Genomic DNA, 22,495 nt, shown 5'->3' with positions numbered 1-22,495 from the left:
ACATGTTGCCCTCCTTGATCACCAACCCCACGTCCCACAGCCTGCGAAACCCGCTGCCGGCCTGTCGCAGCTTCACATTATTTGGTGGAACTTCACCCAGCATGTTCATAAAAGTGTCAGGCAGCCTCTGCAGTTTGGGACAAGGAGTGATGTAGCAAACAGCAGAGTTATCATAATGAGATGGGTGAAGGGGAGATCTCTCCTTTTGTATACCTGCCTCTTGGAGGAAGTCCCAAGTATGATACTGAAGAACTCAAAAGCATCCAACTTGTACTCCGGTGTGGCAGAGCGGAGCCTGCGGTGACGGCCTCCCCCCATCTCTAATAAGCAGCAGAAGAGACCAATTAGTATCTAGCTAGAAGCATATCTATAAACGTAGAGCCAAGTTTCTAGACATGAAAGAAAACTGAGAGAAAAAAAAAAGCAATGCACTTGTGCTCAACAACATCAACAACACTTGTTAATTTGGTAGGTTAGTTGGCAATGGCAATTGGCACCCTTCAAAACTAGGGATTTCTTTAGACGTGAAAGAAAACTGAAAATGTTGAAAAAAGAGCATAGTAATATAAAAATAGGGGGAAAATACACTTCTTCTTTCTCCTCTTTATCTTCTTTTTTTCATCTTTCTTCTTTCTTCTTAACCAAAACTAAACCTAAAGTTCCTTCTGGTGTGATCACATTGGAATACTTGTGGCAACAAATCATAGTTGCACCATATTTTAGGTGGCTCTAGGGTGTAGTGTCGTAAAATCAATTTACTTTGTATGCAAATCAGAATGTATAGTTTGCCTTTCCGCAAAAAAGAAAAGGAAAAGACGAGTATAGTTTGCCTCTTATGACAGATTCCATAAGCAATATGCATGCCTTGTTGTTTTCTCAAATTAAACTAATTCGAGTGTTGCTGATTGATGAATTTGAATATATGCAAAGGAATTTGAGGAAAGCTTTTGCTCTTCTCACTATTAGTTTCATAATCTTTTATACAACCTCTTCAAGGAGTCTGTGGATAACTTTCGTTTACAGTTCACTAGATATGTGTATTACATTTTCTATTGGAAATGCATTTGAATTCATTTATCACAAATACTAATTCTAAAGTTTAACTCTGATGATACGGTTGCCACGTACCTACCAAGACATGCCAATATTTTTTTGTATACAAAAGAACTCGTGCACTAATATTTACTTCACTAAAAGATTTTTCACTTTGAAGGGAAATAGTTTTTGTTCCATCATCTATTAATAATATAACAATAATAATTCATTATATGCCAATCAATTGAGAAATCTGGCTATCTATCCTCTAAACCTAAACTAAAGTAAACCTAAACTAAAGCAAACCTAAAATAAACCTAAACTAAACTTAAATACAGAAACAAAAACAGAAAAAGTACAAGAGGTCTCACCGGGTGGAGGAGGGGGCGCCGGAGGGGTGGGGCGGCCGCGGCGGTGGAGGAGAGGTGCGCCGGGGCGGCCGGGTGGAGGAGGGGGCGCCGGAGCGGCGGGGAGGCCGCGGTGGTGGAGCAGAGGGGCGCCGGGGCCGCCTGGTGGAGGAGGGAGCGCCGGAGCGGCAGGGCGGCCGCGGTGGTGGAGCAGAGGGGCGCCGGGGCCGCCGGGGTGGAGGAGGGGTGCCGCGGCAATGTGGGTGGCGTGGGGCGGCGGCGGCTCGGGCACGGGGCGGCGCGGCGCGACGACGGGGATGGCGCGGGGCGGGGAAGGGGGTCACCAGGGCTGCTGGGGCGGCACGGCGACGGGGGTGGCGCGGGGCGGCGGCGGCACGGGGGCGGGATGGTGCGGGGCGGCGGCGGCTCGGGCACGAGGCGGCGCGGCGCGACGACGGGGATGGCACGGGGCGGGGAAGGGGGTCACCGGGGCTGCTGGGGCGGCGCGGCGATGGGGGTGGCGCGGGGCGGCAGCGGCACGGGGGCGGGATGGTGCGGGGCGGCGGCGGCTCGGGCGCAGGCGGAGAGAGAGGGGGGACAGATGTGGGGCGCGGGTGGGCGTCGATATGGATTTTAGTTAGGGCACGGTTCTTTGCCGTCCGCCAGCAGACGGCAAAGATCCTAGCTAACGGGTGTTAGCTTGGCCACTTTCTTTGCCGTCTGCTAGCGGACGGCAAAGAGAGTGTCCATTAGGTGGTTGTCGGTAGTGGGCCACCCTCATTCTTTGCGGTCCGCTAGCGGACGGCAAAGACTATATGCCGTCCGCTGGAGGACGGCAAATACTTGGCTGACGGCAAATACGGTCTTTGCCATCAGCCAAGTCTTTGCCGTCAGCTTCTATTGAGCTGACGGCAAAGAAGGTCTTTGCCGTCAGCTAGCGGACGACAAAGACATGGCTGACGGCAAAGATCCTGATTCCAGTAGTGTTCATCCTACACCTCTCACGGATTGATAAACCTTAGGTCATCCACTTGAGGGAAAATTGCTACGTCCTACAAAACTCTGCACTTGGAGGCCCAACATGTGTCTACAAGAATAAAGTTGCGTAGTAGACATCAGGGAGCGGTAAGCTGATGCAGTTCCAAGCAAAGCGTGGTAGTTGATTCTACATGCGAAGCAGAGTACATAGCTGCCTCGGAGGCAGCAAAGGAAGGTGTCTGGATGAAGTATGATAGATCTTGGAGTTGTACCCAATGTACTAGACCCAATGACTCTATTATGTGACAACACTGGTGCCATTGCTCTAGCCAAGGAACCAAGATTTCACAAGAGGACCAGATAAAGCGACGCTTCAACTCCATCTACGATGCAGTCAAGGAGGAGGACATAAACATTTGCAAAGTACATATGAATCTGAATGTTGCAGATCTGTTGACTAAACCTCTTCCACGGAAAAAACATGATCAACACCAGAACTCTATGGGTGTTAGATTCATTACCATGTAATACTAGATTATTGACTTTAGTGCAAGTGGGAGACTGTTGGAAATATGCCCTAGAGGCAATAATAAAGTGGTTATTATTATATTTCCTTGTTCATGATAATCGTTTATTATCCGTGCTACAATTGTATTGACCGGAAACTCAAATATATGTGTGGATACATAGACAACAACATGTCCCTAGTGTTGAGTATTATGTTTAGTTAGGAAATACGAGATAGACTAGGATATGTTCCGGCTTGTCTTGTACTCCAAGTTGACCATGTACTCTTATATATATATGCCCATGAGGCTCAAGCAATACTACAACGATTCCACCAATATCCCTCTCTCCTTTCTAACATGGTATCAGTTTTCGGGTTCTAAACCCTAGCCGTCGTTGCCGCTTCCGCACCCGCGCGCCGCCCCCGAGGCGATCAGCCTCCATGACCGCCGCCGGGGGCCGCGCCGCCCGTACATAGGATTCGTCCGTCGGTCGTGTTGACCGGCTGCCCTAGAGAGTCTTTCTCCCGAGCCCTTGCTCTGGTTTTTTTCGCTCTCTCACCGGTCGTTTTGATCGGCGTTTTTCTTTTTGGTTTTACGATCTATGCTTGACCGGTTTGCATCGCCCGCCGCCGCCGTCGACAACCGTGCGCCTCTACTCCGACACCGGCGCGACCGGCCGGCCTCTTCACTGACACGGCGGCCTCATGCGACAGGCGGCCCCTCACGGCCGTCGTCCGCTCGTCGACCTACGCCAGCCGTCACCACCCTGTCCCCGAGTTCAGCGCGCCCCTCCACCGATCGAGCAATGGGATGCCGCTGCGTCGCCCCATCGGGCCGCAGCGCCGCCGCCCTATGGTTCTTCCCGTGGCCACTGATCTGCGCCGCCACTGCGTCGCCCCTTCGGGCCGTAGCATCGCGGCACGTGGTCCCTACCGCCGCCCTGAGGCTGTTCCCGTGGTTGCACCACATCGCGCGCTGCCGCTGCGTTGCCCCTTTGGGCCGTAGTGCCGCGGCCCGCGGTCAACCGCCGCATCGAGGTCGTCCGCTCCAGGCCGCCTCCGAGGCTGCACCGACCCTCACATTGCCGTTGCGTCGCCCCGTCGGGCCGTAGCGAGTGTGGCACACAGTCCCTGCAACCGCCCTGAGGTCTTCCCCGCCGTCGCCCCGACCAGCCCGCCACTGTTGCGTCACCCCTTCGGGTCGTAAGGCTGCGGCACGCGGTCCATCGCCGTCCACGCGCGTTGACTTCCACGTGATATGCGCCACGCCGCCTCCCTTGGTGTGGGAACGTCACCATCCGCGCCGGTCTTCGTCACGCTGTCGGGTTCATTATCGCCTACTTCGAGCACCGCCGCCGCCACCTTAGGCCGCCGCCGCCGCTGCTCTTCTTCCGCGGCTCCACGGCGACTACCTCGACACCAGCGACCCCCGACTCGACACCGACCATGGCGTTCTTCGCACGGCTACTGATAACCCACAAGTATAGGGGATCGCAACAGTTTTCGAGGGTAGAGTATTCAACCCAAATTTATTGATTCGACACAAGGGGAGCCAAAGAATATTCTCAAGTATTAGCAGTTGAGTTGTCAATTCAACCACACCTGGAAGACTTAATATCTGCAGCAAAGTATTTAGTAGCAAAGTAGTATGGAAGTAACGGTAATGGTGGCAAAAGTAACAGTAGCAGTTTTGTAGTAATTGTAACAGTGGCAACGGTAAAGTAACTAAGCAAAGATCATTATGTGAAAAAGCTCGTAGGCATTGGATCAATGATGGATAATTATGTCGGATGCGATTCCTCATGCAATAGTTATAACATAGGGTGACACAGAACTAGCTCTAGTTCATTAATGTAATGTAGGCACGTATTCCGAATATAGTCATATGTGCTTATGGAAAAGAACTTGCATGACATCTTTTGTCCTACCCTCCCGTGGCAGCGGGGTCCTAGTGGAAACTAAGGGATATTAAGGCCTCCTTTTAATAGAGTACCGGACCAAAGCATTAACACTTAGTGAATACATGAACTCCTCAAACTACGGTCATCACCGGGAGTGGTCCCGATTATTGTCACTTCGGGGTTACCGGATCATAACACATAGTAGGTGACTATTGACTTGCAAGATAGGATCAAGAACTCACATATATTCATGAAAACATAATAGGTTCAGATCTGAAATCATGGCACTCGGGCCCTAGTGACAAGCATTAAGCATAGCAAAGTCATAGAAACATCAATCTCAGAACATAATGGATACTAGGGACCAAACCCTAACAAAACTAACTCGATTATATGATAAATCTCATCCAACCCATCACCGTCCAGCAAGCCTACGATGGAATTACTCACGCACGGCGGTGAGCATCATGAAATTGGCGATGGAGGATGGTTGATGATGACGAGGACGACGGATTCCCCTCTTCGGAGCCCCGAACGGACTCCAGATCAGCCCTCCCGGGAGAGATTAGGGCTTGGCGGCGGCTCCATATCGTAAAACGCGATGAATCCTTCTCTCTGGTTTTTTCTCCCTGAACGTGAATATATAGAGTTGGAGTTGACGTCGGTGGAGCCTCAAGGGGCCCACGAGGGAGGGGGCGCGCCCTCCACCCTCGTGGACAGGGTGTGGGCCCCCTGTTGTTGATTCTTTCGCCAGTATTTTTTATTAATTCCAAAAATATTCTTCGTGAAGTTTCAGGTCATTCCGAGAACTTTTATTTCTGCACAAAAATAACACCATGGCAATTCTGCTGAAAACAGCGTCAATCCGGGTTAGTTCCATTCAAATCATGCAAGTTAGAGTCCAAAACAAGGGCAAAAGTGTTTGGAAAAGTAGATACGATGGAGACGTATCAACTCCCCCAAGCTTAACATTTGCTTGTCCTCAAGCAATTCAGTTGACAAACTGAAAGTGATAAAGAAAAACTTTTACAAACTCGGTATGCTCTTGTTGTTGTAAATATGTAAAGCCAGCATTCAAGTTTTCAGCAAAGATTATGAACTAACCATATTCACAATAACAATTAGGTCTCATGTTTACTCATATCAATGGCATAATCAACTAGCGAGTAATAATAATAAATCTCGGATGACAACACTTTCTCAAAACAATCATAATATGATATAACAAGATGGTATCTCGCTAGCCCTTTCTGAGACCGCAAAACATAAATGCAGAGCACCTCTGAAGATCAAGGACTGACTAAACATTATAATTCATGGTAAAAGAGATCCAGTCATACTCAATGTAAACTAATAGTAATGCATGCAAATGACAGCGGTGCTCTCCAACTGGTGCTTTTTGATAAGAGGATGATGACTCAACATAAAAGTAAATAGATAGGCCCTTTGCAGAGGGAAGCAGGGATTTGTAGAGGTGCCAAAGCTCGATTTTGAAATAGAAATAAATAATATTTTGAGCAGCATACTTTCATTGTCAACATAACAACCAAGAGATCTCGATATCTTCCATGCTACACACATTATAGGCGGTTCCCAAATAGAATGGTAATGTTTATACTCCCCCACCACCAACAAGCATCAATCCATGGCTTGCCCGAAACAACTGGTGCCTCCAACTAACAACAGTCCTGGGGGAGTTTTGTTTGCAATTATTTTGATTTGAGCATGGGACTGGGCATCCCGGTTACCGGCCATTTTCTCGTGAATGAGGAGCGGAGTCCACTCCTCGTGAGAATAACCCACCTAGCATGGAAGATACAAACAGCCCTAGTTGATACATGAGCTATTCGAGCATACAAAACAGAATTTCATTTGAAGGTTTAGATGGCACATACAAATTTACTTGGAACGGCAGGTAGATACCGCATATAGGAAGGTATGGTGGACTCATATGGCATAACTTTGGGGTTTATGGAAGTGTATGCACAAGCAGTATTCCCGCTTAGACAAGTGAAGGCTAGAAAGAGACTGGGAAGCGACCAACTAGAGAGCGACAACAGTCATGAACATGCATTAAAATTAATCAACACTTAGTGCAAGCATGAGTAGGATATAATTCACCATGAACATAAATATCGTGGAGGCTATGTTGATTTTGTTTCAACTACATGCGTGAACATGTGCCAAGTCAAGCCACTCAAATCGTTCAAAGGAGGATACCACCCTATCATACCACATCAGAACCACTTTAATAGCATGTTGGCACACAAGGTAAACTGTTGAGTAACGTGATTGTATTAGGAAACATAGGTTAGCCTAGGAAATATTCTGGCTTGCCTTGTACTCCAAGTAGATCATGTACTCCTATATATATGCCCACGAGGCTCAAGCAATACAACGAACAATTCCACCAAATCTTGTTGGGGAACGTAGTAATTTCAAAAAAAAATCCTACGCACACGCAAGATCATGGTGATGCATAGCAACGAGAGGGGAGAGTGTTGTCCATGTAACCTCGTAGACCGTAAGCGGAAGCGTTATGAGAACGCGGTTGGTGTAGTCGTACGTCATCACGACCTGACCGATCCAAGTACCGAACGCACGGCACCTCCGAGTTCAGCACACGTTCAGCTCGGTGACGTCCCACGATCTCCGATCCAGCAGAGCTTCGAGGGAGAGTTTCGTCAGCACGAGGACGTGATGACGGTGATGATGATGCTACCGACGCAGGGCTTCGCCTAAGCACCGCTACGATATGACCGAGGTGGATTGTGGTGGAGGGGGGCACCGCACATGGCTAAAAGATCAACTGATCAACTTGTGTGTCTATGGGGTGTCCCCTGGCCACGTATATAAAGGATGGAGGGAGGAGGAGGCTGGCCCTCATAGGGCGCGCCCAAGTGTGGAGTCCTAGTAGGATTCCACCTCCCACATGGAATAGGAAAAAGGGAAGGGAGAAGGAGAAGGAAGGAAGGGGGCGCCCCCCTCCCTAGTCCAATTCGGACAAGTCCATGGGGAGAGGTGCGGCCACCCTGTGAGGCCTTTATCTCCTTTCCCGTATGGCCCATTAAGGCCCAATATGAATTCCCGTAACTCTCCGGTACTCTGAAAAATACCCGAATCACTCGGAACCTTTCCGATGTCCAAATATAGTCGTCAAATATATTGATCTTTACATCTCGACCATTTCGAGACTCCTCGTCATGTCCCCAATCTCATCCGGGACTCCGAACTACCTTCGGTACATCAAAACACATAAACTCATAATACAAATCGTCACCGAACGTTAAGCGTGCGGACCCTGCGGGTTCGAGAACTATGTAGACTTGACCGAGACACATCTCCGGTCAATAACCAATAGCGGAACCTGGATGCACATATTGGCTCCTACATATTCTACGAAGATCTTTATCGGTCAAACCGCATAACAACATACGTTGTTCCCTTTGTCATCGGCATGTTACTTGCCCGAGATTCGATCGTCGGTATCTGAATACCTAGTTCAATCTCATTACCGGCAAGTCTCTTTACTCGTTCCGTAATGCATCGTCTCGCAACTAACTCATTAGTCACATTGCTTGCAAGGCTTATAGTGATGTGCATTACCGAGAGGGCCCAGAGATACCTCTCCGACAATCGGAGTGACAAATCCTAATCTTGATCTATGCCAACTCAACAAGTACCATCGGAGACACCTGTAGAGCACCTTTATAATCACCTAGTTACGTTGTGACGTTTGGTAGCACACAAAGTGTTCCTCCGGTTTTCAGGAGTTTCATAATCTCATAGTCATAGGAACATGTATAAGTCATGAAGAAAGCAATAGTAATATACTAAACGATCAAATGCTAAGCTAACGAAATGGGTCAAGTCAATCACATCATTCTCTAATGATGTGATCCCATTAATCAAATGACAACTCATGTCTATGGTTAGGAAACTTGACCATCTTTGATCAACGAGCTAGTCAAGTAGAGGCATACTAGTGACACTCTGTTTGTCTATGTATTCACACATGTATTATGTTTCCAGTTAATACAATTCTAGCATGAATAATAAACATTTATCATGAAATAAGGAAATAAATAATAACTTTATTATTGCCTCTAGGGCATATTTCCTTCAGTCTCCCACTTGCACTAGAGTCAATAATCTAGTTCACATCGCCATGTGATTTAACACCAATAGTTCACATCACCATGTGATTAATATCCATAGTTCACATCGTCATGTGACCAACACCCAAAGGGTTTACTAGAGTCAATAATCTAGTTCACATCACCATGTGATTAACACCCAAAGAGTACTAAGGTGTGATCACGTTTTGCTTGTGAGAGAAGTTTAGTCAATGGGTCTACCAAATTCAGATCCGTATGTATTTTGCAAATTTCTATGTCTACAATGCTCTGCACGGAGCTACTTTAGCTAATTGCTCCCACTTTCAATATGTATCCAGATTGAGACTTAGAGTCATCTGGATCAGTGTCAAAACTTGCATCGACGTAACCCTTTACGACGAACCTTTTGTCACCTCCATAATCGAGAAACATATCCTTATTCCACTAAGGATAATTTTGACCACTGTTCAGTGATCTACTCCTAGATCACTATTGTACTCCCTTGCCAAACTCAGTGTAGGGTATACAATAGATCTGGTACACAGCATGGCATACTTTATAGAACCTATGGCTGAGGCATAGGGAATGACTTTTCATTCTCTTTCTATCTTCTGTCGTGGTCGGGCTTTGAGTCTTACTCAATTTCACACCTTGCAACACAGGCAAGAACTCTTTCTTTGACTATTCCATTTTGAACTACTTCAAAAACTTGTAAAGGTATGTACTCATTGAAAAAACTTATCAAGCGTCTTGATCTATCTCAATAGACCTTGATGCTCAATATGTAAGCAGCTTCACCGAGGTCTCTCTTTGAAAAACTCCTTTCAAACAACCCTTTATGCTTTCCAGACAATTCTACATTATTTCCGATCAACAATATGTCATTCACATATACTTATCAGAAATGCTGTAGTGCTCTCACTCACTTTCTTGTAAATACAGGCTTCACCGCAAGTATGTATAAAACTATATGCTTTGATCAACTTATCAAAGCGTATATTCCAACTCCGAGATGCTAGCACCAGTCCATAGATGGATCGCTGGAGCTTGCATATTTTGTTAGCACCTTTAGGATTGACAAAACCTTCTGGTTGCATCATATACAACTCTTCTTTAATAAATCCATTAAGGAATGCAGTTTTGTTTATCCATTTGCCAGATTTCATAAAATGCGGCAATTCCTAACATGATTCGGACAGACTTAAGCATCGCTACGAGTGAGAAAATCTCATCGTAGTCAACACCTTGAACTTTGTCAAAACCATTTCGACAAGTCTAGCTTTGTAGATAGTAACACTACTATCAGCGTCCGTCTTCCTCTTGAAGATCCATTTATTTCCTATGGCTTGCCGATCATCGGGCAAGTCAACCAAAGTCCACACTTTGTTCTCATACATGGATCCCATCTCAGATTTCATGGCCTCAAGCCATTTCGCGGAATCTGGCTCATCACTGCTTCCTCATAGTTCGTAGGTTCATCATGGTCAAGTAACATGACCTCCAGAACAGGATTACCGTACCACTCTGGTGCGGATCTCACTCTGGTTGACCTACTACGTTCGGTAGTAACTTGATCTGAAGTTACATGATCATCATCATTAGCTTCCTCACTAATTGGTGTAGGAGTCACAGGAACAGATTTCTGTGATGAACTACTTTCCAATAAGGGAGCAGGTACAGTTACCTCATCAAGTTCTACTTTCCTCCCACTCACTTCTTTCGAGAGAAACTCCTTCTCTATAAAGGATCCATTCTTAGCAACAAAGATCTTGCCTTCGGATCTGTGATAGAAGGTGTACCCAACAGTCTCCTTTGGGTATCCTATGAAGACACATTTCTCCGATTTGGGTTCGAGCTTATCAGGTTGAAGCTTTTTCACATAAGCATCGCAGCCCCAAACTTTAAGAAACGACAACTTTGGTTTCTTGCCAAACCACAGTTTATAAGGCGTCGTCTCAACGGATTTAGATGGTGCCCTATTTAACGTGAATGCAACTGTCTCTAATACATAACCCCAAAACGATAGTGGTAAATCGGTAAGAGACATCATAGATTGCACCATATCTAATAAAGTACGGTTACGATGTTCGGACACACCATTACGCTGTGGTGTTCCAGATGGCATGAGTTACGAAACTATTCCGCATTGTTTCAAATGAAGACCAAACTCATAACTCAAATATTCTCCTCAACGATCAGATCGTAGAAACTTTATTTTCTTGTTACGATGATTTTCCACTTCACTCTGAAATTATATGAACTTTTCGAATGTTTCAGACTTATGTTTCATCAAGTAGATATACCCATATCTGCTCAAATCATCTGTGAAGGTCAGAAAATAACGATACCCGCCGCGAGCCTCAACACTCATCGGATCGCATACATCAGTATGTATTATTTCCAATAAGTCAGTTGCTCGCTCCATTGTTCCGGAGAACGGAGTCTTAGTCATCTTGCCCATAAGGCATGGTTCACAAGCATCAAGTGATTCATAATCAAGTGATTCCAAAATCCCATCAGCATGGAGATTCTTCATGTGCTTTACACCAATATGACCTAAACGGCAGTGCCACAAATAAGTTGCACTATCATTATTAACTTTGCATCTTTTGGCTTCAATATTATGAATATGTGTATCACTACGATCGAGATCCAACAAACCATTTTCATTGGGTGTATGACCATAGAAGGTTTTATTCATGTAAACAAAACAACAATTATTCTCTAACTTAAATGCATAACCGTATTGCAATAAACATGATCAAATCATATTCATGCTTAACGCAAACACCAAATAACATTTATTTAGGTTCAACACTAATCCCGAAAGTATAGGGAGTGTGCGATGATGATCTTATCAATCTTGGAACCACTTCCAACACACATCGTCACTTCACCCTTAACTAGTCTCTGTTCATTCTGCAACTCCCGTTTCGAGTTACTAATCTTAGCAACTGAACTAGTATCAAACACTGAGGGGTTGCCATAAACACTAGTAAAGCACATATCAATAACATGTATATAAACTATACCTTTGTTCACTTTGTCATCCTTCTTATCCGCCAAATACTTGGGGCAGCTCCGCTTCCAGTGGCCAGTCCCTTTGAAGTAGAAGCACTCAGTCTCAGGCTTAGGTCCAGACTTGGGTTTCTTCTCCCGAGCAGCAACTTTTTTGCCGTTCTTCTTGAAGTACCCCTTCTTCTTCCCTTTACCCTTTTACTTGAAACTGGTGGTCTTGTTGACCATCAACACTTGATGCTCCTTCTTGATTTCTACCTCCGCAGCCTTTAGCATCACGAAGAGCTCGGGAATCGTTTCCGTTATCCCTTGCATATTATAGTTCATCACGAAGTTCTAGTAACTTGGTGATAGTGACTAGAGAACTTTGTCAATCACTATCTTATCTGGAAGATTAACTCCCACTTGATTCAAGTGATTGTAGTACTCAGACATTCTGAGCACATGCTCACTAGCTGAGCAATTCTCCTCCATCTTGTAGGCAAAGTACTTGTCAAAGGTCTCATAGAATAAAATTTAGCATCATGTCCTGACCATATCACATCACAGCATGCCCTGCAAAAAGAAGTTAGACGTCCTCTACTTTGTTGTTGCAAGTTTTACGTGGCTGCTACGGGCTGAGCAAGAACCGTTCTTACCTACGCATCAAAACCACAACGATATTTCGTCAAGTATGTGTTGTTTTAACCTTCACAAGGACCGGGCGTAGCCATACTCGATTCAACTAAAGTTGGAGAAACTGACCCCCGCCAGCCACCTGTGTGCGAAGCACGTCGGTAGAACCAGTCTCGCGTAAGCGTACGCGTAATGTCGGTCCGGGCCGCTTCATCCAACAATACCGCCGAATCAAAGTATGACATGCTGGTAAGCAGTATGACTTTTATCGCCCACAACTCACTTGTGTTCTACTCGTGCATATAACATCTACGCATAAACCTGGCTCGGATGCCACTGTTGGGGAACGTAGTAATTTCAAAACATTTCCTACGCACACGCAAGATCATGGTGATGCATAACAACGAGAGGGGAGAGTGTTGTCCACGTACCCTTGTAGACCGTAAGAGGAAGCGTTATGAGAACGCAGTTGATGTAGTCGTACGTCTTCACGATCCGACCGATCCAAGTACCGAACGCAAGGCACCTCCAAGTTCAGCACACGTTCAGCTCGGTGACGTCCCACGATCTCCGATCCAGTAGAGCTTCAAGGGAGAGTTCCATCAGCACTACAGCGTGATGACGGTGATGATGATGCTACCGACGCAGGGCTTCGCCTAAGCACCGCTATGATATGACCGAGGTGGATTGTTGTGGAGGGGGGCACCGCACACGGCTAAAAGATCAACTGATCAACTTGTGTGTCTATGGGGTGCCCCCTGGCCACGTATATAAAGGATGGAGGGAGGAGGAGGCCGGGCCTCATAGGGCGCGCCCAAGTGTGGAGTCCTACTAGGACTCCCTAGTCCTAGTAGGATTCCACCTCCCACATGGAATAGGAAAAAGGGAAGGGAGAAGGAGAAGGAAGGAAGGGGCGCCCCCCTCCCTAGACCAATTCGGACCAGTCCATGGGGAGGGGTGCGGCCACCCTTTGAGGCCTTTCTCTCCTTTCCCGTATGGCCCATTAAGGCCCAATACGAATTCCCGTAACTCTCCGGTACTCCGAAAAATACCCGAATCACTTGGAACCTTTCCGATGTTCGAATATAGTCGTCTAATATATCGATCTTTACATCTCGACCATTTCGAGACTCCTCGTCATGTCCCCGATCTCATCCGGGACTCCAAACTACCTTCGGTACATAAAAACACATAAACTCATAATACAAATCGTCACCGAACGTTAAGCGTGCGGACCCTACGGGTTCGAGAACTATGTAGACATGACCGAGACACATCTCCGGTCAATAACCAATAGCGGAACCTGGATGCTCATATTCGCTCCTACATATTCTACGAAGATCTTTATCGGTTAAACCGCATAACAACATACATTGTTCCCTTTGTCATCGGTATGTTACTTGCCCGAGATTCGATCGTCGGTATCTCAATACCTAGTTCAATCTCGTTACCGGCAAGTCTCTTTACTCGTTTCATAATGCATTGTCCCGCAACTAACTCACTAGTCACATTGCTTGCAAGGCTTATAGTGATGTGCATTACCGAGAGGGCCCAGAGATACCTCTCCGACAATTGGAGTGACAAATCCTAATCTTGATCTATGCCAACTCAACAAGTACCATCGGAGACACCTGTAGAGCACCTTTATAATCACCCAGTTACGTTGTGACGTTTGGTAGCACACAAAGTGTTCCTCCGGTATTTGGGAGTTGCATAATCTCATAGTCATAGGAACATGTATAAGTCATGAAGAAAGCAATAGCAATATACTAAATGATCAAATGCTAAGCTAACGGAATGGGTCAAGTCAATCACATCATTCTCTAATGATGTGATCCCGTTAATCAAATGACAACTCATGTCTATGGTTAGGAAAGTTAACCATCTTTGATCAACGAGCTAGTCAAGTAGAGGCATACTAGTGACACTCTATTTGTCTATGTATTCACACATGTATTATGTTTCCGGTTAATACAATTTTAGCATGAATAATAAACATTTATCATGAAATAAGGAAATAAATAATAACTTTATTATTGCCTCTAGGGCATATTTCCTTCAAATCTCTCTCTCCCTTCTAACATAAACCATTATAAACTCCTAGAAAATTAAGCATCGCATGAGCAACTATAATCTTTAACTGTCATTGCAAACCTGTTTCATTCATAATAGGCTGAATCAGGAACGATGAACTAATCATATTTACAAAAACAAGATAGGTCGAGTTCATACCAGCTTCTCTCATCTCAATCAGTCCATCATATATCGTCATTACTGCCTTTCACTTGCATGACCGAACGGTGTGGATAATAATAATAGTGCACGTGCATTGGACTAAGCTGGAATCTGCAAGCATTTAATACACAGGAGAAGACAAGGTAATACGGGCTCTTGGTTAAATTAACAATAATGCATATAAGAGCCACTCAACATTTTCATCATGGTCTTCTCCTCTCGACCCCCAAAGAAAGGAAATAAAACTATTTACACGGGAAAGCTCCCAACAAGCAAAAGAAGAACGAGAAATCTTTTTGGGTTTTCTTTTAATTATTACTACTACAGGCATGGAAAGTAAGCTAGCTAAAAGCTACAACTAATTTTTTTGTTTTTCTTAAGGTCTTTCAAACACACAAGAAGAAGCTTAGAAAAGAAAATAAACTAGCATGGATAGTACAATGAAAAAGTATGAGCACCGACAACTGGCATGAGTGTGTGAACATGAATGTAATGTCGGTGAGAAATACATACTCCCCCAAGCTTAGGCTTTTGGCCTAAGTTGGTCTATGCCCATGGATCAAAGTGGTCCTCTCCAGTGTACTGAGGAGGATCCTCGGGGTGCCACTGGTTAGCGAGCTCTTACGGATCCCACTGATAAATAGACTCCTGATATGGATCAGGAGATGGCTCTGGCTCTGGCTCTGGGGATCGTGTTCGCTCCCAATATGGATAGATGTCATCGGGCAGGATGATGTATGTGCCTGAATAAATGTTAAACAAAGAAGGTGCAGGTAGGGTAATAATCTGACAAGTCTTTTCACTGAATACAAGGTTATAAATGAGTCTCTTCTCCTTATCATCGCAAATAAAATCATGTGCTACCATACTTTTATATTCTAAGAAAATAGGGGGCAACAACTTTTCTTCTTTCTCATAGTGTCTAATAGGTATCTCAAAATATTTAGCAAGACGCGAAGCAAAGATACCTCCAAAAATGGGGCCCTTTGTACGGTTTAGACTCAACCGTTTAGCAACCATAGCGCCTAAACTAAAAGTTCTGTCATGGAGTAGAGCATGGCACAAAATGGCGAGGTCAGGAGCACTGAGGCCCCCACTGTTCCCGCGACCAATTAAACATCTACTAGCAAATATTGCATAGTAACGTAGAACAGGAAAATGTATACTAGTAGTTCTTGCATCTGACACTTTTCTCTTTTTCCCTACAGCAATTTCATCAATGAATTCTGCCACATCACTAGGATGTGGTTCCTCGACACTGCCCTCAAAAGGCAACTTGCAAGCCACACGAAAATCATAGAGTGACATCTCCTTAAACTCATCATATAAATAAAAATCTACCGAAGGTGGTGATCTCCTAGCATGGAAATGAAAATTTTGCACAAAAATATTAGTGAGTAGGAGATTCTGTTCGAGCTGGTCGTGGAGGAAGTCGGTGAGGCCTGCATTCTCAGCCAAGTAATAAAAATCATCATAGATTCCGGCGGCTCTCGAGAACTCATCACAAGGCCATTCACACGGCCGAACCTCTGCATTGCGAGGAAGATTATATTTGGGCTTCTTATTCTCTTCACTTTGCTTATCCTTCGAGCTTCGGCTCGAAGAGCCTCTCAACAATCTCTTCAACATTTTCTCCCTCTGAAAAATTTCTGAAATTTTTAGTAACTCAAAATAAAAGTGAACCAAACTCAACAAGATTGATAGCAACTACTCCCACAAGTGCCTAGAGACTATATCAAGCATTAAAACTACTTTGGACCAAATAAATTTGACATGCAAGCTCAAGAACAGGGTCACCTAAGCAGCAAAAATTTGCAATAAATAAATCACTAGAACAAAAACTAATTGGACCATTGGAGGAGTCACATACCGAAGAACAATCCCCCAAAGCAGTTTTGTGAATGGAGCTTTGAGCAAGGAGATCGAAAATCGCAGCAAGATGAGCTAGAACACGGGTTTGAGCTAGGGGAGGATTTTTTTTCTAGAGGAAGAAGAAGTGTGTGGGTGCTGGAATAAGTGGAGGGGCCACGTGGGGCCCACGAGGCAGGGGGCGCGCCCTGGACCCTCGTGGCCAGGTGGTGGCTCCCCCTGGTGTGTTCTCAGTGCCAGATATTCTTTAATATTATACAAAAAATCATATTTCAATTTCGGGACATTTGGAGAACTTTTATTTTCGGGGTATTTTTTATTGCAAGGATAATTCAGAAAACAGACAGAAAATACTATTTTTGTTTTATTTAGTCTAAATAACAGAAATTAAAAGGAGGGTACACAGAGTTGTGCTTTCTAACTTCATCCATCTCATGCTCATCAAAAAGAATCCACTAACAAGGTTGATCAGGTCTTGTTAACAAACTCATTCCGAATCGCATGAAACCGGAGAATTTTCGAATAGCACTAGGTTACCTCAACGGGGATATCCACATCCCCAATAATAAGAATATCATATTTCTTCTTGACAGTAGGAAGAGGAAATTCAAAACCTCCAATAGTAATCATTGGAATTTTTCCAATAGAATTGATACTGTGGACTTGAGGTTGTTTCCTCGGAAAGTGTACCATGTGCTCATTACCATTAACATGAAAAGTGACATTGCCTTTGTTGCAATCAATAACAGCCCCTGCAGTATTCAAAAAGGGTCTACCAAGGATAATCGACATACTATCGTCCTCGGGAATATCAAGAATAACAAAGTCCGTTAAAATAGTAACGTTTGCAACCACAACAGGCACATCCTCACAAATACCGACAGGTATAGCAGTTGATTTATCGGCCATTTGCAAAGATATTTCAGTACGTGTCAACTTATTCAAATCAAGTCTACGATATAAAGAGAGAGGCATAACACTAACACCGGCTCCAAGATCACATAAAGCAGTTTTAACATAGTTTCTTTTAATGGAGCATGGTATAGTTGGTACTCCTGGATCTCCTAGTTTCTTTGGTATTCCACCCTTAAAAGTATAATTAGCAAGCATGGTGGAAATTTCAGCTTCCGGTATCTTTCTTTTATTTGTAACAATATCTTTCATATACTTAGCATAAGGATTCATTTTAAGCATATCAGTCAAACGCATACGCAAAAAGATAGGTCTAATCATTTCAGCAAAGCGCTCAAAATCCTCATCATCCTTTTTCTTGGATGGTTTAGGAGGAAAAGGCATGGGTTTCTGAACCCATGGTTCTCTTTCTTTACCGTGCTTCCTAGCAACAAAGTCTCTCTTATCATAACGTTGATTCTTTGATTGTGGGTTATCAAGATCAACAGCAGGTTCAATCTCTACATCATTGTTATTGCTAGGTTGAGCATCAACATGAACATCATCATTAATATTATCACTAGGTTCATGTTCATTACCAGATTGTGTTTCAGCATCAGAAATAGAAATATCATTGGGATTCTCAGGTGTGTCAACAACAGGTTCACTAGAAGCATGCAAAGTCCTATCATTTTTCTTTTTCTTCCTCTTAGAAGGACTAGGTGCATCAACATTAGTTCTCTGAGAATCTTGCTCAATCTCTTAGGGTGGCCCTCAGGATACAAAGGTTCCTGAGTCATTTTACCCCCTCTAGTCATAACTCTAACAGCATTATCATTTTTCTTATTATTTAATTCATTGAGCAAATCATTCTGAGCTTTAAGCACTTGTTCTACTTGAGTGGTAACCATAGAAGCATGTTTACTAATAAGTTTAAGTTCACCTTTAACACTAGACATATAATCACTCAAGTGTTCAATCATATAAGCATTACGTTTCAATTGTCTACCAACATAAGCATTGAAGTTTTCTTGTTTAACAATAAAATTATCAAACTCATCTAAGCATTGGCTAGCAGACTTATAACGAGGAATATCACCTTCATCAAATCTATAGAGAGAATTTACCTTTACTACCTGTGTCGGGTTATCAAGACCATGTATTTCTTCAATAGGTGGTAAATTCTTAACATCTTCAGCTTTAATACCCTTTTCTTTCATAGATTTCTTTGCCTCTTGCATATCTTCAGGACTGAGAAATAGAATACCCCTTTTCTTCGGAGTTGGCTTAGGAGTTGGTTCAGGAAGTGTCCAATCATTTTCATTACTCAACATATTATTCAATAGCAATTCAGCTTGATCAACAGTTCTTTCCCTGAAAACACAACCAGCACAACTATCCAGGTGGTCTCTGGAAGCATCGGTTAGTCCATTATAAAAGATATCAAGTATTTCATTTTTCTTGAGAGGATGATCAGGCAAAGCATTAAGTAATCGGAGAAGCCTCCCCCAAGCTTGTGGAGACTCTCTTCTTCAATTTGCACAAAATTATATATTTCCCTTAAGGCAGCTTGTTTCTTATGAGCGGGGAAATATTTAGCAGAGAAGTAATAAATCATATCCTGGGGACTACGCACACAACCAGGATCAAGAGAATTAAACCATGTTTTAGCATCACCCTTTAATGAGAACGGAAATAACTTAAGGATATAGTAGTAACGAATTTTTTCCTCATGAGTGAATAGGGTGGCTATATCATTTAATTTAGTAAGATGTGCCACAACAGTTTCAGATTCATAGCCATAAAAAGGATCAGATTCAACCAAAGTAATTATCTCAGGATCGACAGAGAAATCATAATCCTTATCGGAAATACAGATAGGTGAAGTAGCAAAAGCAGGGTCATATTTCATTCTAGCATTCAAAGATTTTTCTTTCAGCTTAGCTAACAGTTTCTTAAGATCATATCTATCTTGCAAGCAAAAAGTCTCTAGCAGTTTCTTCATCCATAACATAACCCTCAGGTACATCAGGCAATTCATATCTAGGGGGAGAATCTTCATCATCACTTTCATCAATATTATCAGTTTCAATAATTTCATTCTCTCTACCCTAGCAAGTTGTTCATCAAGAAATTCACCTAATGGCACAGTATTATCAAGCATAGAAGTAGTTTCATCATAAGTATCATGCAAAGCAGAAGTGGCATCATCAATAACATGCGACATATCAGAATCAATAGCAGGAGTAGGTGTCGCAAGTTTACTCATAACAGAAGGTGAATCAAGTGCAGAGCTAGATGGCAGTTCTTACCTCCCCTCGTAGTTGAGGGATAAATCTTGGTTTTTTCGTCTTTCAAGTTCCTCATAGTGATCAACAGATATAAATCCCAAGTGACTCAAAGAATAGAGCTATGCTCCCCGGCAACGGCGCCAGAAAATAGTCTTGATAACCCACAAGTATAGGGGATCGCAACAGTTTTCGAGGGTAGAGTATTCAACCCAAATTTATTGATTCGACACAAGGGGAGCCAAAGAATATTCTCAAGTATTAGCAGTTGAGTTGTCAATTCAACCACACCTGGAAGACTTAATATCTGCAGCAAAGTATTTAGTAGCAAAGTAGTATGGAAGTAACGGTAACGGTGGCAAAAGTAACAGTAGCAGTTTTGTAGTAATTGTAACAGTGGCAACGGAAAAGTAACTAAGCAAAGATCAATATGTGAAAAGCTCGTAGGCATTGGATCAGTGATGGATAATTATGTCGGATGCGATTCCTCATGCAACAGTTATAACATAGGGTGACACAGAACTAGCTCCAGTTCATCAATGTAATGTAGGCATGTATTCCGAATATAGTCATACGTGCTTATGGAAAAGAACTTGCATGACATCTTTTGTCCTACCCTCCCGTGGCAGCGGGGTCCTATTGGAAACTAAGGGATATTAAGGCCTCCTTTTAATAGAGTACCGGACCAAAGCATTAACACTTAGTGAATACATGAACTCCTCAAACTACGGTCATCATCGGGAGTGGTCCCGATTATTGTCACTTCGGGGTTACCGGATCATAACACATAGTAGGTGACTATTGACTTGCAAAATAGGATCAAGAACTCACATATATTCATGAAAACATAATAGGTTCAGATCTGAAATCATGGCACTCGGGCCCTAATGACAAGCATTAAGCATAGCAAAGTCATACCAACATCAATCTCAGAACATAATGGATACTAGGGATCAAACCCTAACAAAACTAACTCGATTACATGATAAATCTCATCCAACCCATCACCGTCCAGCAAGCCTACGATGGAATTACTCACGCACGGCGGTGAGCATCATGAAATTGGTGATGGAGGAAGGTTGATGATGACGACGGCGACGGATTCCCCTCTCCGGAGCCCCGAACGGACTCCAGATCAGCCCTCCCGAGAGAGATTAGGGCTTGGCGGCGGCTCCATATCGCAAAACGCGATGAATCCTTCTCTCTGGTTTTTTCTCCCCGAACGTGAATATATAGAGTTGAGTTGACGTCGGTGGAGCCTCAGGGGGCCCACGAGGCAGGGGGCGCGCCCTCCACCCTCGTGGACAGGGTGTGGGCCCCTGGTGTTGATTCTTTCGCCAGTATTTTTTATTAATTCCAAAAATATTCTCCGTGAAGTTTCAGGTCATTCCGAGAACTTTTATTTCTGCACAAAAATAACACCATGGCCATTCTGCTGAAAACAGCGTCAGTCCAAGTTAGTTCCATTCAAATCATGCAAGTTAGAGTCCAAAACAAGGGCAAAAGTGTTTGGAAAAGTAGATACGATGGAGACGTATCAGCTACCTCGACTACGGCTACACCACCTATGCTCTCGGCTACCTCGACACCGGCACAAAGGGCTACCGCCTTGCTTGAGCAACCTCATCGATTTCTACTCCAGCCACGACTTCCGCGATGCATCGACCGTTACGACTGTGGGGGGTGTCCGTCGGCTTGCCTTCGGATTCTTCTCCAGTCTCACCGTCTGCGTCGCTACCGTTGTGACTGCAGGGGGATGTTGAGTATTATGTTTAGTTAGGAAATACGAGATAGACTAGGATATGTTCCGGCTTGTCTTGTACTCCAAGTTGACCATGTACTCTTATATATATGCCCACGAGGCTCAAGCAATACTACAACGATTCCACCAATATCCCTCTCTCCTTTCTAACACCTAGTAAGCCTCTATCGGACTAGCTCGTTGGTCAAAGATGACTATGGTTTTCTAGTCATAGACATGAGTTGTAATTCAATAACGGGATCACGCCATTAGGAGAATGATGTGATGGACAAGACCCAAACTATGAATGTAGCATATGACCCTATCAAGTTTATTGCTATCGTTTTATGCATGTCAAGTATCTGTTCCTATGGCCATGAGATCATGCAACTCGCTGATACCGAAGGAGTATCTTGTGTGTATCAAACATCGTAACGTAACTGGGTGACTATAAAGGTGCTCTATAGGTATCTCCGAGGGTGTCTGTTGAGTTGGCATGGATCAAGACTGGGATTTGTCACTCCGTGTGATGGAGAGGTATCTCAGGGCCCACTCGGTAATACAACATCATAGTGAGCTTGCAAGCAATGTGACTAAGGAGTTAGTCATGGGATCTTGTATTACAGAACGAGTAAAGAGACTTGTCGGTAACGAGATTGAACTAGGTATGGAGATACCGACGATCGAATCTCGGGCAAGTAACATATCGATAGACAAGGAGAACTACATACGGGATTAGCTGAATCCTTGACATCAAGGTTCGAGTGATAAAGATCTTCGTAGAATATGTAGGAACCAATATGGGCATCTAGGTCCCGCTAATGGTTATTGACCGTAGTGGTGTCTCGGTCATGTCTGCATAGTTCTCGAACCCGCAGGGTGTACACACTTAACGTTTGGTGACGATATAAGTATAGTTGATTTATTGTGTTAGTGACCGAAGGTTGTTCA

The sequence above is a fragment of the Triticum aestivum genome, chromosome 1D (genome assembly GCF_018294505.1).
Source record: "Triticum aestivum cultivar Chinese Spring chromosome 1D, IWGSC CS RefSeq v2.1, whole genome shotgun sequence".
Taxonomy (NCBI): Eukaryota; Viridiplantae; Streptophyta; class Magnoliopsida; order Poales; family Poaceae; genus Triticum; species Triticum aestivum.
The sequence above is the reverse complement of the archived record's forward strand: the minus strand, read 5'-3'. Positions refer to the sequence as shown.